This window comes from Salmo trutta, chromosome 12, assembly GCF_901001165.1.
Source record: "Salmo trutta chromosome 12, fSalTru1.1, whole genome shotgun sequence".
Classification (NCBI taxonomy): Eukaryota; Metazoa; Chordata; class Actinopteri; order Salmoniformes; family Salmonidae; genus Salmo; species Salmo trutta.
In genome coordinates this window covers 27,240,590-27,252,990 of record NC_042968.1, presented here as the reverse complement: position 1 = coordinate 27,252,990, position 12,401 = coordinate 27,240,590, and positions in this window count along the sequence as shown.

Sequence of the window (12,401 nt, the reverse complement as noted above, 5' to 3'; positions counted from 1 at the left end):
TGCAGTAGTCTAGTGTGAGGGTTATGGCAGGGGAAACTATGTTGCAGTTGTCTAGTGTGAGGGGTTATGGTAGGGGAAACGGTGTTGCAGTAGTCTAGTGTGAGGGATTATGGCAGGGGAAACGGTGTTGCAGTAATCTAGTGTGAGGGGTTATGGCAGGAGAAACGGTGTTGCAGTAGTCTCGTGTGAGGGGTTATGGCAGGGGAAACAGTGTTGCAGTAGTCTAGTGTGAGGGGTTATGGCAGGGGAAACGGTGTAGCAGTAGTCTAGTGTGAGTAGTTATGTCAGTAGTCTAGTGTGAAGGGTTATGGCAGGGGAAACAGTGTTACAGTAGTCTAGTGTGAGGGGTTATGGCAGGGGAAACAGTGTTGCAGTAGTCTAGTGTGAGGGGTTATATCAGGGGAAACAGTGTTACAGTAGTCTAGTGTGAGTGGTTATGTCAGGGGAAACGGCGTTGCAGTAGTCTAGTGTGAGGGGTTATGTCAGTAGACTAGTGTGAGGGGTTATGGCAGGGGAAATGGTGTTGCAGTAGTCTAGTGTTAGGGGTTATGGCAGTAGTCTAGTGTGAGGGGTTATGTCAGGGGAAACAGTGTTACAGTAGTCTAGTGTGAGGGGTTATGGCAGGGGAAACAGTATTGCAGTAGTCTAGTGTGAGGGGTTATGGCAGGGGAAACAGTATTGCAGTAGTCTAGTGTGAGAGGTAATGGCAGGGGAAACAGTGTTACAGTAGTCTAGTGTGAGGGGTTATGGCAGGGGAAACGGTGTTGCAGTAGTCTAGTGTGAGTGGTTATGTCAGTAGTCTAGTGTGAGGGGTTATGTCAGGGGAAACAGTCTTGCAGTAGTCTAGTGTGAGGGGTGATGGCAGTAGTCTAGTGTGAGGGGTTATATCAGGGGAAACAGTATTGCAGTAGTCTAGTGTGAGGGGTTATGGCAGTAGTCTAGTGTGAGGGGTTATATCAGGGGAAACAGTATTGCAGTAGTCTAGTGTGAGGGGTTATGGCAGGGGAAACAGTGTTACAGTAGTCTAGTGTGAGGGGTTATGGCAGGGGAAACAGTGTTACAGTAGTCTAGTGTGAGGGGTGATGGCAGTAGTCTAGTGTGAGGGGTTATATCAGGGGAAACAGTATTGCAGTAGTCTAGTGTGAGGGGTTATGGCAGGGGAAACAGTGTTACAGTAGTCTAGTGTGAGGGGTTATGGCAGTAGTCTAGTGTGAGGGGTTATGGCAGGGGAAACGGTTTTGCAGTAGTCTAGTGTGAGGGGTTATATCAGGGGAAACAGTGATGCAGTAGTCTAAGTGTGAGGGGTTTTGTCAGTAGCCTAGTGTGAGGGGTTATATCAGGGGAAACAGTGTTGCAGTAGTCTAGTGTGAGGGGTTATGTCAGTAGTGGTAGTGGAGTGGAGGAGGTTGGTGGTGACAGGCTCCATGTGACAGGTTGAGTTTCCTGTTTCCGGTCACAACTTGCAGACTTGTTTACGCTGTTGTGCGTTTTTGTTGCCGTTTTTACTTTGCTACCTGACGGTTTTTACTTTTTCATTACCGTATATTTTTACTTTTTCCCTCACTCAACTTTTTTTTCATTCAACTCTCCTACCCCGGAGGTTTTATCTGGACATGGTTCGTCAGGACTTCAAACAGCCGAAGCTAAGTAACATTAACATGATGCCTTCTAATTGCAGTCGTTGTACTCATAATATACAGGAGAACGATCGCCTTACGGCAAGGATAGCTGTGCTGCAAGCCCAGCTTCAGACGCAATCGCTAGGCAAGGGTAATTTCAGTGTAGGAAAGGATGAAACAGCGTCTGTGCCACCAGCAAGTACAGATAGTAACGTTAGTATAAACCCCCTCGCACGGTCCCCGCAGCCGGACATCTTTCTCATGGCTTCTGGAGGGAAACGCTGTAGGAATGCTCAACCGGTGTCGCTTATTCAGCCGACAGAAACTTTCAACCGGTTCTCCCCGTTAAGCGAGTCGGAGTCGGAGGCCGAGACTTCTCTGGTCTCTGCTCCTCCCGTTGTGGGGTCTGAGACGCCGACGGCTCCCACCATTAGCTCTGACAAATTGAAAACCCTAGTCATTGGCGACTCCATTACCCGCAGTATTAGACTTAAAACTAATCATCCAGCGATCATACACTGTTTACCAGGGGGCAGGGCTACCGACGTTAAGGCTAATCTAAAGACGGTGCTGGCTAAAGCTAAAACTGGCGAGTGTAGAGAGTATAGAGATATTGTTATCCACGTCGGCACCAACGATGTTAGGATGAAACAGTCAGAGGTCACCAAGCGCAATATAGCTTCAGCGTGTAAATCAGCTAGAAAGATGTGTCGGCATCGAGTAATTGTCTCTGGCCCCCTCCCAGTTAGGGGGAGTGATGAGCTCTACAGCAGAGTCTCACAACTCAATCGCTGGATGAAAACTGTTTTCTGCCCCTCCCAAAAGATAGAATTTGTAGATAACTGGCCCTCTTTCTGGGATTCACCCACAAACAGGACCAAGCCTGGCCTGCTGAGGAGTGACGGACTCCATCCTAGCTGGAGCGGTGCTCTCATCTTATCTACGAACATAGACAGGGCTCTAACTCCTCTAGCTCCACAATGAAATAGGGTGCAGGCCAGGCAACAGGCTGTTAGCCAGCCTGCCAGCTTAGTGGAGTCTGCCACTAGCACAGTTAGCGTAGTCAGCTCAGCTTTCCCCATTGAGACCGTGTCTGTGCCTCGATCTTGGTTGGGCAAAATTAAAAATGGCGGTGTTCGCTTCAGTAATCTTACTAGTATAAAGACCTCCTCCATTCCTGCCATTATTGAAAGAGATTGTGATACTTCACATCTCAAAATTGGGTTACTTAATGTTAGATCCCTCACTTCCAAGGCAGTTATAGTCAATGAACTAATCACTGATCATAATCTTGATGTGATTGGCCTGACTGAAACATGGCTTAAGCCTGATGAATTTACTGTGTTAAATGAGGCCTCACCCCCTGGTTACACTAGTGACCAAACCCCCCGTGCATCCGGCAAAGGCGGAGGTGTTGCTAACATTTACGATAGCAAATTTCAATTTACAAAAAAAAAAACAATGACGTTTTCGTCTTTTGTGCTTCTAGTCATGAAATCTATGCAGCCTACTCAATCACTTTTTATAGCTACTGTTTACAGGCCTCCTGGGCCATATGCAGTGTTCCTTACTGAGTTCCCTGAATTCCTATCGGATCTTGTAGTCATAGCAGATAATATTCTAATTTTTGGTGACTTTAACATTCACATGGAAAAGTCCACAGACCCACTCCAAAAGGCTTTCGGAGCCATCATCGACTCAGTGGGTTTTGTCCAACATGTCTCTGGACCTACTCACTGCCACAGTCATACTCTGGACCTAGTTTTGTCCCATGGAATAAATGTTGTGGATCTTAATGTTTTTCCTCACAATCCTGGATTATCGGACCACCATTTTATTGCGTTTACAATTGCAACAAATAATCTGCTCAGACCCCAACCAAGGAAGATTAAAAGTCGTGCTATAAATTCTCAGACAACCCAAAGATTCCTTGATGCCCTTCCAGACTCCCTCTGCCTACCCAAGGACGTCAGAGGACAAGAATCAGTTAACCACCTAACCGAGGAACTCAATTCAACCTTGCGCAATACCCTAGATGCAGTTGCACCCCTAAAAATTAAAAACATCTGTCATAAGAAACTAGCTCCCTGGTATACAGAAAATACACGAGCTCTGAAGCAAGCTTCCAGAAAATTGGAACGGAAATGGCGCCACACTAAACTGGAAGTCTTCCGACTAGCTTGGAAAGACAGTACCGTGCAGTATCGAAGAGCCCTCACTGCTGCACGATCATCCTATTTTTCCAACTTAATTGAGGAAAATAAGAACAATCCGAAATTTCTTTTTGACACTGTCGCAAAGCTAACTAAAAAGCAGCATTCGCAAATGGAGGATGGCTTTCACTTCAGCAGTAATAAATTTATGAACTTTTTTGAAGAAAAGATCATGATCATTAGAAAGCAAATTACGGACTCATCTTTAAATCTGGGTATTCCTCCAGGGCTTCATTGTCCAGAGTCTGCACAACTCTGCCAGGACCTTGGCTCAAGGGAGATACTAAAGTGTTTTAGTACTATATCTCTTGACACAATGATGAAAATAATCATGGCCTCCAAACCCTCAAGCTGCATACTGGACCCTATTCCAATTAAACTACTGAAAGAGCTGCTTCCTGTGCTTGGCCCTCCTATGTTGAACATAATAAACGGCTCTCTATCCACCGGATGTGTACCAAGCTCACTAAAAGTGGCAGTAATAAAGCCTCTCTTGAAAAAGCCGAATCTTGACCCAGAAATTATAAAAAAACTATCGGCCTATATCGAATCTTCCATTCCTCTCAAAAATTTTAGAAAAAGTTGTTGCGCAGCAACTCACTGCCTTCCTGAAGACAAACAATGTATACGAAACGCTTCAGTCTGGTTTTAGACCCCATCATAGCACTGAGACTGCACTTGTGAAGGTGGTAAATGACCTTTTAATGACGTCAGACCGAGGCTCTGCATCTGTCCTCGTGCTCCTAGATCTTAGTGCCGCTTTTGATACCATCGATCACCACATTCTTTTGGAGAGATTGGAAACCCAAATTGGTCTACATGGACAAGTTCTGGCCTGGTTTAGATCTTATCTGTCGGAAAGATATCAGTTTGTCTCTGTGAATGGTTCGTCCTCTGACAAATCAATTGTAAATTTCGGTGTTCCTCAAGGTTCCGTTCTAGGACCACTATTGTTTTCACTATATATTTTACCTCTTGGGGATGTCATTCGAAAACATAATGTTAAATTTCACTGCTATGCGGACGACACACAGCTGTACATTTCAATGAAACATGGTGAAGCCCCAAAATTGCCCTCGCTAGAAGCCTGTGTTTCAGACATAAGGAAGTGGATGGCTGCAAATTTTCTACTTTTAAACTCGGACAAAACAGAGATGCTTGTCCTAGGTCCCAAGAAACAAAGAGATCTTCTGTTGAATCTGACAATTAATCTGGATGGTTGTACAGTCGTCTCAAATAAAACTGTGAAGGACCTCGGCGTTACTCTGGACCCTGATCTCTCTTTTGAAGAACATATCAAGACTGCTTCAAGGACAGCTTTTTTCCATCTACGTAACATTGCAAAAATCAGAAACTTTCTGTCCAAAAATGACGCAGAAAAATTAATCCATGCTTTTGTTACTTCTAGGCTCGACTACTGCAATGCTCTACTTTCCGGCTACCCGGATAAAGCACTAAACAAACTTCAGTTAGTGCTAAATACGGCTGCTAGAATCCTGACTAGAACCAAAAAATTTGATCATATTACTCCAGTGCTAGCTTCCCTACACTGGCTTCCTGTTAAGGCAAGGGCTGATTTCAAGGTTTTACTGCTAACCTACAAAGCATTACATGGGCTTGCTCCTACCTATCTTTCCGATTTGGTCCTGCCGTACATACCTACACGTACGCTACGGTCACAAGACGCAGGCCTCCTAATTGTCCCTAGAATTTCTAAGCAAACGGCTGGAGGTAGGGCTTTCTCCTATAGAGCTCCATTTTTATGGAATGGTCTGCCTACCCATGTGAGAGACGCAGACTCAGTCTCAACCTTTAAGTCTTTACTGAAGACTTATCTCTTCAGTAGGTCCTATGATTAAGTATAGTCTGGCCCAGGAGTGTGAAGGTGAACGGAAAGGCTGGAGCAACGAACCGCCCTTGCTGTCTCTGCCTTGTCGGTTCCCCTCTTCCCACTGGGATTCTCTGCCTCTAACCCTTTTACAGGGGCTGAGTCACTGACTTACTGGTGTTCTTCCATGCCGTCCATGGGAGGGGTGCGTCACTTGAGTAGGTTGAGCCACTGACGTGGTCTTCCTGTCTGGGCTGGCGCCCCCCCCTTGGGTTGTGCCGTGGCGGACATCTTTGTGGGCTATACTCGGCCTTGTCTTCGGACGGTAAGTTGGTGGTTGTAGATATCCCTCTAGTGGTGTGGGGGCTGTGCTTTGGCAAAGTGGGTGGGGTTATATCCTGCCTGTTTGGCCCTGTCCGGGGGTATCATCGGATGGGGCCACAGTGTCTTCTGATCCCTCCTGTCTCAGCCTCCAGTATTTATGCTGCAGTAGTTTATGTGTCGGGGGGCTAGGGTCAGTCTGTTACATCTGGAGTATTCTCTTGTCTTATCCAGTGTCCTGTGTGAATGTAAATATGCTCTCTCTAATTCTCTCTTTCTTTCTTTCTTTCTCTCGGAGGACCTGAGCCCTAGGACTACCTGGCATGATGACTCCTTGCTGTCCCCAGTCCACCTGGCCATGCTGCTGCTCCAGTTTCAACTGTTCTGCCTGCGGCTACGGAACCCTGACCTGTTCACCGGACGTGCTTGTTGCACCCTCGACAATTACTATGATTATTATTATTTGACCATGCTGGTCATTTACGAACATTTTAACATCTTGACCATGTTCTGTTATAATATCCACCCGGCACAGCCAGAAGAGGACTGGCCACCCCTCATAGCCTGGTTCCTCTCTAGGTTTCTTCCTAGGTTTTTGGCCTTTCTCAGGAGTTTTTCCTAGGGAGTTTTTCCCAGCCACCGTGCTTCTTTCACATGCATTGCTTGCTGTTTGGGGTTTTAGGCTGGGTTTCTGTACAGCACTGAGATTTCAGCTGATGTACGAAGGGCTATATAAATAAATTTGATTTGATTTGATTTGATTTAGTCTAGTGTGAGGGGTTATATCAGGGGAAACAGTGTTAAACAGTCTAGTGTGAGGGGTTATGGGAGGGGAAACGGTGTTGCAGTCATCTAGTGTGAGGGGTTATGGGAGGGGAAATGGTGTTGCAGTTGTCTAGTGTGTGGTAATAATGACAAGCGAAGCTGGTGAGCTTTTTGTTCGCATTTCCCTTTAAAGGGAACCGAACCTTGGAATTCAAGCGAATCGAACTCAGACCACCTCTCAAGATGGTCTCAGTTCGGTTCGCTTCTGGGCACTTTTTAGGGGTTTGAGTTCCTTTGGAATGTTGACAATGCACAAGAAATTAAGCGAACTGCACTGGGTTCTATAATGTATATTTGTGGTCACAAAAATATATTATATAATATTTTTTCCAGTAATGAGTATTTTGACAAATTACATAAGATCTTTTCTCCTCAGATCTTTTTCAGAGCTAATCTGATTGGTCCAAAAAATATTTGAATTGGGCTTCCTGTATAAACGCAGCGTTAGAGTAACCAGAGGTGTACATACAGTTGAAGTCGTTAGTTTACATTCACTTGGGTTGGAGTCATTAAAACCCGTTTTTCAACCACTCCACAAATTTCTTGTTAACAAAGTTATAGTTTTGGCAAGTCGGTTAGAACATCTACTTTGTGATTTTTCAAACAATTATTTACAGACAGATTATTATTACAGACTTATAATTCACTGTATCACAATTCCAGTGGGTCAGAAGTTTACATACACTAAGTTGACTGTGCCTTAAACAGCTAGGAAATTTCCAGAAAATGATGTCATGGCTTTAGAAGCTTCTGATAGGCTAATTGACATCATTTGAGTCAATTGGAGGTGTACCTGTGGATGTATTTCAAGGCCTACCTTCAAACTCATTGCCTCTTTGCTTGACATCATGGGAAAATCAAAAGAAATCAGCCAAGACCTCAGAACAAAAAATTGTCGACCTCCACAAGTCTGCTTCATCCTTGGGAGCAATTTCCAAATGCCTGAAGGTACCACTTTCATCTGTACAAACAATAGTACGCAAGTATAAACACCATGGGACCACGCAGCCGTCATACCGCTCAGGAAGGAGATGAGTTCTGTCTCCTAGAGATGAACGTACTTTGGTGCGAGAAGTGCAAATCAATCCCAGAACAACAGCAAAGGACCTTGTGAAGATGCTGGAGGAAACAGGTAAAAAGTATCTATATCCACAGTAAAACGAGTCCTATATCGACATAACTTGAAAGGCCGCTCAGCAAGGAAGAAGCCACTGCTCCAAAACCGCCATAAAAAAGGCAGACTACGGTTTGCAACTGCACATGGGAACAAAGATCGTACTTTTTGGAGAAATGTCCTCTGATCTGATGAAGCAAAAATAGAACTGTTTGGCCATAATGACCATCATTATGTTTGGAGGAAAAAGGGTGGAGGCTTGCAAGCCGAAGAACACCATCCCAACCGTGAAGCACGGGGGTGGCAGCATCCTGTTGTGGGAGTGCTTTGCTGCAGGAGGGACTGGTGCACTTCACAAAATAGATGACATCATGAGGAGGGAAAATTATATGGATATAATGAAGCAACATCAAGACATCGGTCAGGAAGTTAAAGCTTGGTCGCAAATGGGTCTTCCAAATGGACAATGACCCCAATAATACTTCCAAAGTTGTGGCAAAATGGCTTAAGGACAACAAAGTCAAGGTATTGTAGTGTCCATCACAAAGCCCTAACCTCAATCCTATGGAACATTTCTGGGCAGAACTGAAAAAGCGTGTGCGAGCAAGGAGGCCTACAAAGCTGACTCAGTTACACCAGCTCTGTCAGGAGGAATGGGCCAAAATTCACCCAACTTATTGTGGGAAGCTTGTGGAAGGCTACCCAAAACGTTTGACCCAAGTTAAACAATTTAAAGGCAATGCTACCAAATACTAATTGAGTGTATGTAAACTTCTGACCCACTGGGAATGTGGGTAAAAGCTGAAATAAAGCAATCATTCTCTCTACTATTATTCTGACATTTCACATTCTTAAAATAAAGTAATGATCCTAACTGACCTAAGACAGGGAATTTTTACTAGGATTAAATGTCAGGAATTGTGAAAAATTGAGTTTAAATGTATTTGGCTAAGGTGTATGTAAACTTCCGACTTCAACTGTATGAACGAATAATGATTTGATATTGTAGCTTTAAATATCCACTGTGTGATGGGAATGGAGCTCTTCCTCTGCTGAGTGAACAGAGCACCATCCTAACTGCCTTCTTTCCAAAGTGTTCTCCCCATGTCTCTCAGGGGCCATCACAGAGTAATTGCTGTATTACAGTGGAGTTTGGGCTCATCTATAAATGATCAGGGCTCTATAATAACCCTCTGACCTGGGTTCATCTGAATGCTCACACACAGAGCACCAAACACACACACAGAGAGAGAGACAGACAGAGAGAGAGAGACAGAGACACAGAGACAGAGAGAGAGAGAGAGAGAGCCAAAGCAAGCAACTGAGCCAGATATTGATCTGAGGTCAGTCTAATTATTCCTGTGGTGATATCTCTCTGGTGCTCATCATGCTAAACCAACCAGCCTGCCCCACTCTGCTTTGCTCTGAGAGGATTAACAGGAGGCGACGCATACATTAGACGGCAAAAAGGAGAACAGAAATTCAGCAGAGCAGATACTTAGACAGTACAGGGCAAATCAAACACCTTAGAAATTATAGCAGTGCAATTTCCAATTTCTGCGTTAGTTAATAAACATAATACCAGTGAGTTCAAAAAGACATGTCAAAGTCACATGAATGCAAGAATCCAAAGAATGACTTTGAAAGACTGATCTTAGATATTGCTGTGTTTTCTATACCCACTCCTGGCTAACATATCTCCATGTAGACCCTGCAGTGGGCTGGGGATACGATTGATGTACTAAAAGATGAAATGAAGAAAGGGAGCTTTGGAAATGGTTTGATGTGTCAGTGTCGGAGGGATAGATACTGTTTATCATGATGCCGACTTCTCCAGACACACAAACATGGTTGATTTAAATGGGCTGTATTTGGGAGAGAATGACAGGTCACGTTGCCGAGAGACACGTTGCCGTGGACACTGTGGTCGTCCCAATGAGAGATAAGAGCTTAAGCTGCATATCAAAGGGTGTGCATGTAGAGAGCGTGGCATGGCGGGCAGCTGTTGCCAGCCATATTTGGGAGCCCACCGAGGCTCCATGGGGTGGGATGGAAAGGATCCTCCCTTCTCCTTCCCCTGTCCTCCGACTCCCTCATCCCCACATGTTCCCACATTCAGCCACATCAAACAAACACATACACGGCACATCAAAACACACACACACAGACTAACGCACACACAAGCGGATAAAACAGCCCGAAATAAACCCAAACGCACAAACACCACAATGAGGAAATGTATGCATAAAAAACACCACTGGCACAGAGGTCCAGCAGAAATAGATTCCAAGACACACAGGTGACCTGCGGTGGTTTAGATCACACACACACACACTCCCTCCCTCATCCATATACATCCAACACAAATACGCACAGCACAAAGCCACACAAAGAGGAGTCAGCAGACGTATTCTAGGGAACAGGTTCATACTTTAATGAAAGGGTATCTCCCTTGGCACAGTTCTGCTATCAAATAAATAAAGCAATTAATCAAAAACCATCTATATAAACTAAACAAAGTCATGAAAAAGCCATTAGGGAAAAGAGAGAAAGGGTCTGGTCTGCTATTGAGGAACTGAACAGCAAGTGCTAGACATGTTTCATTTACAACAATCACCAAGAAGAAGTGAAGGAAGTGAGAGAAAGAGACAACTATCCTTCCCTGCTAGCACTGATTGGCACAGCGGATACAGTAGAGAAGTGACAAAATAGTAGGCAAATGTGATAGCTTGGAAGAAATACTGTATATTTGCTCAATCATTCAATTATTATAAATACGTTTTTTCCTTCTACACGATACTGGTATAACCTTTCTGCAGTCCATATACTATTTACATTAGTTTAACATGTAGATACATTAATTTTACAAAACATAACTTAGAGGTGGAATACAGTGAGAAAATTAAATTCAGTCTTGTCTGTAAATACCGAAATTGAAATCATTTACAGATGAAGAAGATACAGTGGAGCATTCTGGAGCAGAACTTTAGATGCCGGTGAAGCTGGAGTGTCCCTTTAAAGAGGCACAGTGCACTATTTTTGACCAGAGACCCTGGGCCCTGGTCAAAAGTTGTACATTATATAGGGAATAGGGCTGCATTTCAAACGCACCACAGAGATATCTGTTCCAGTGGCTGCCCCACTAATACCACAGTACTCTAGAGGCACATGGCACCATTCATCTAGTGTCTGTGGTGTTGGGGGAAGATGGCAGAGGGATTGTAAGTTTAACTGAGGATGAGAACCCAAGCAGATCCCTGCCTTTTAGCCATGGTGTCTGTCTGAGGGGATCACTGCAGACATCATCACACACACATATGCCTAATGAGGACCACCATGAAGGGAGACACGGGACCTCTGCCTCTCCCTGGCTTGATATAGCCCCCAATGCAGCAACAAGCCATTTCCACCTTAAGCATGTCTATCCTATGGGCAGGTGCTAGTATCAACACCTCTACTGTTTAGCTGTGGTGTGAAGACTACATCATGAGTTATAGTATTGTGATGGGCTCCGTCAGTTGGGGTGCTGCGATGCTAGACCAGACAGATGACAGCGCCAAGCAGATCGCAGAGCGGCAGCGTTGTAGGGGAGAGAGGGGCTGTGGAATGGGGTGCAGCTGCGTTCCCCTTGGGGGTGGCTGAGGTGGGTGACTGTGTCCCGTGGTGAGGCCAGCCTGACTGGTGCCTCTGCTAATGCACAGCCTGCAGCTGTGTGAGGGAGTGCAGCACTGGAGCTCAGGACAAGCCTGGAATGCACCAGATTCCCTCAACTGACCCAAAACACACACTAACGGAAACTTGTAGTAAAAGCTCTAAACCTATACATGACCCAGAGTGGAAAGTTGGCTTTGATGTCCACACACCTGGTGTGAGGTTCAACACACCTGTAGGGGAATTTGTGAACACTTCACACCTGCTCACAACGCATAGCCAGTAGCGAGGTCTATTAGCTCATACTGACTACCAATGTTCCCTCTAAGATGCGCGAGAGTGCAGGTGTGCAGCTCACCCAGGACTGTCATGCAGCAGAAATATCAGCCCGCAAAGAGAAGTGCGAACTTTCTAGAGTTTTCCACATTAGTTAACACGATCAACGTTTCCGTTTACTGTGGGAAATGTGATTGAATCAATGCAATATTAGCCACTTTCAATGCAACATACCGAAACAAAACCATGCAAGAGATTTGTTGTAGGCAGAACGCATCGGAGTAGGATTTCATTGCATTGACAGGCACAACATTGGCCGTACTCTACACAGACCGGTGCCCCATAACCAATCAGAGCTGCAGTAGGCCTATATGCAAATAGACCATTGCCATATATGGATCTGTGCCATTCACTTTGAACTGGACTGTTTACACAGCATGAGTGGTGGTGAGTAGATGAGTTTGTTTTGAGATCAAAGCCAGAGCTACATGTAGCGACGTGTGTACATGTGTTCATATCCTTCGCTAGTTAGTCAGTTATTAGCCCAGTTATAG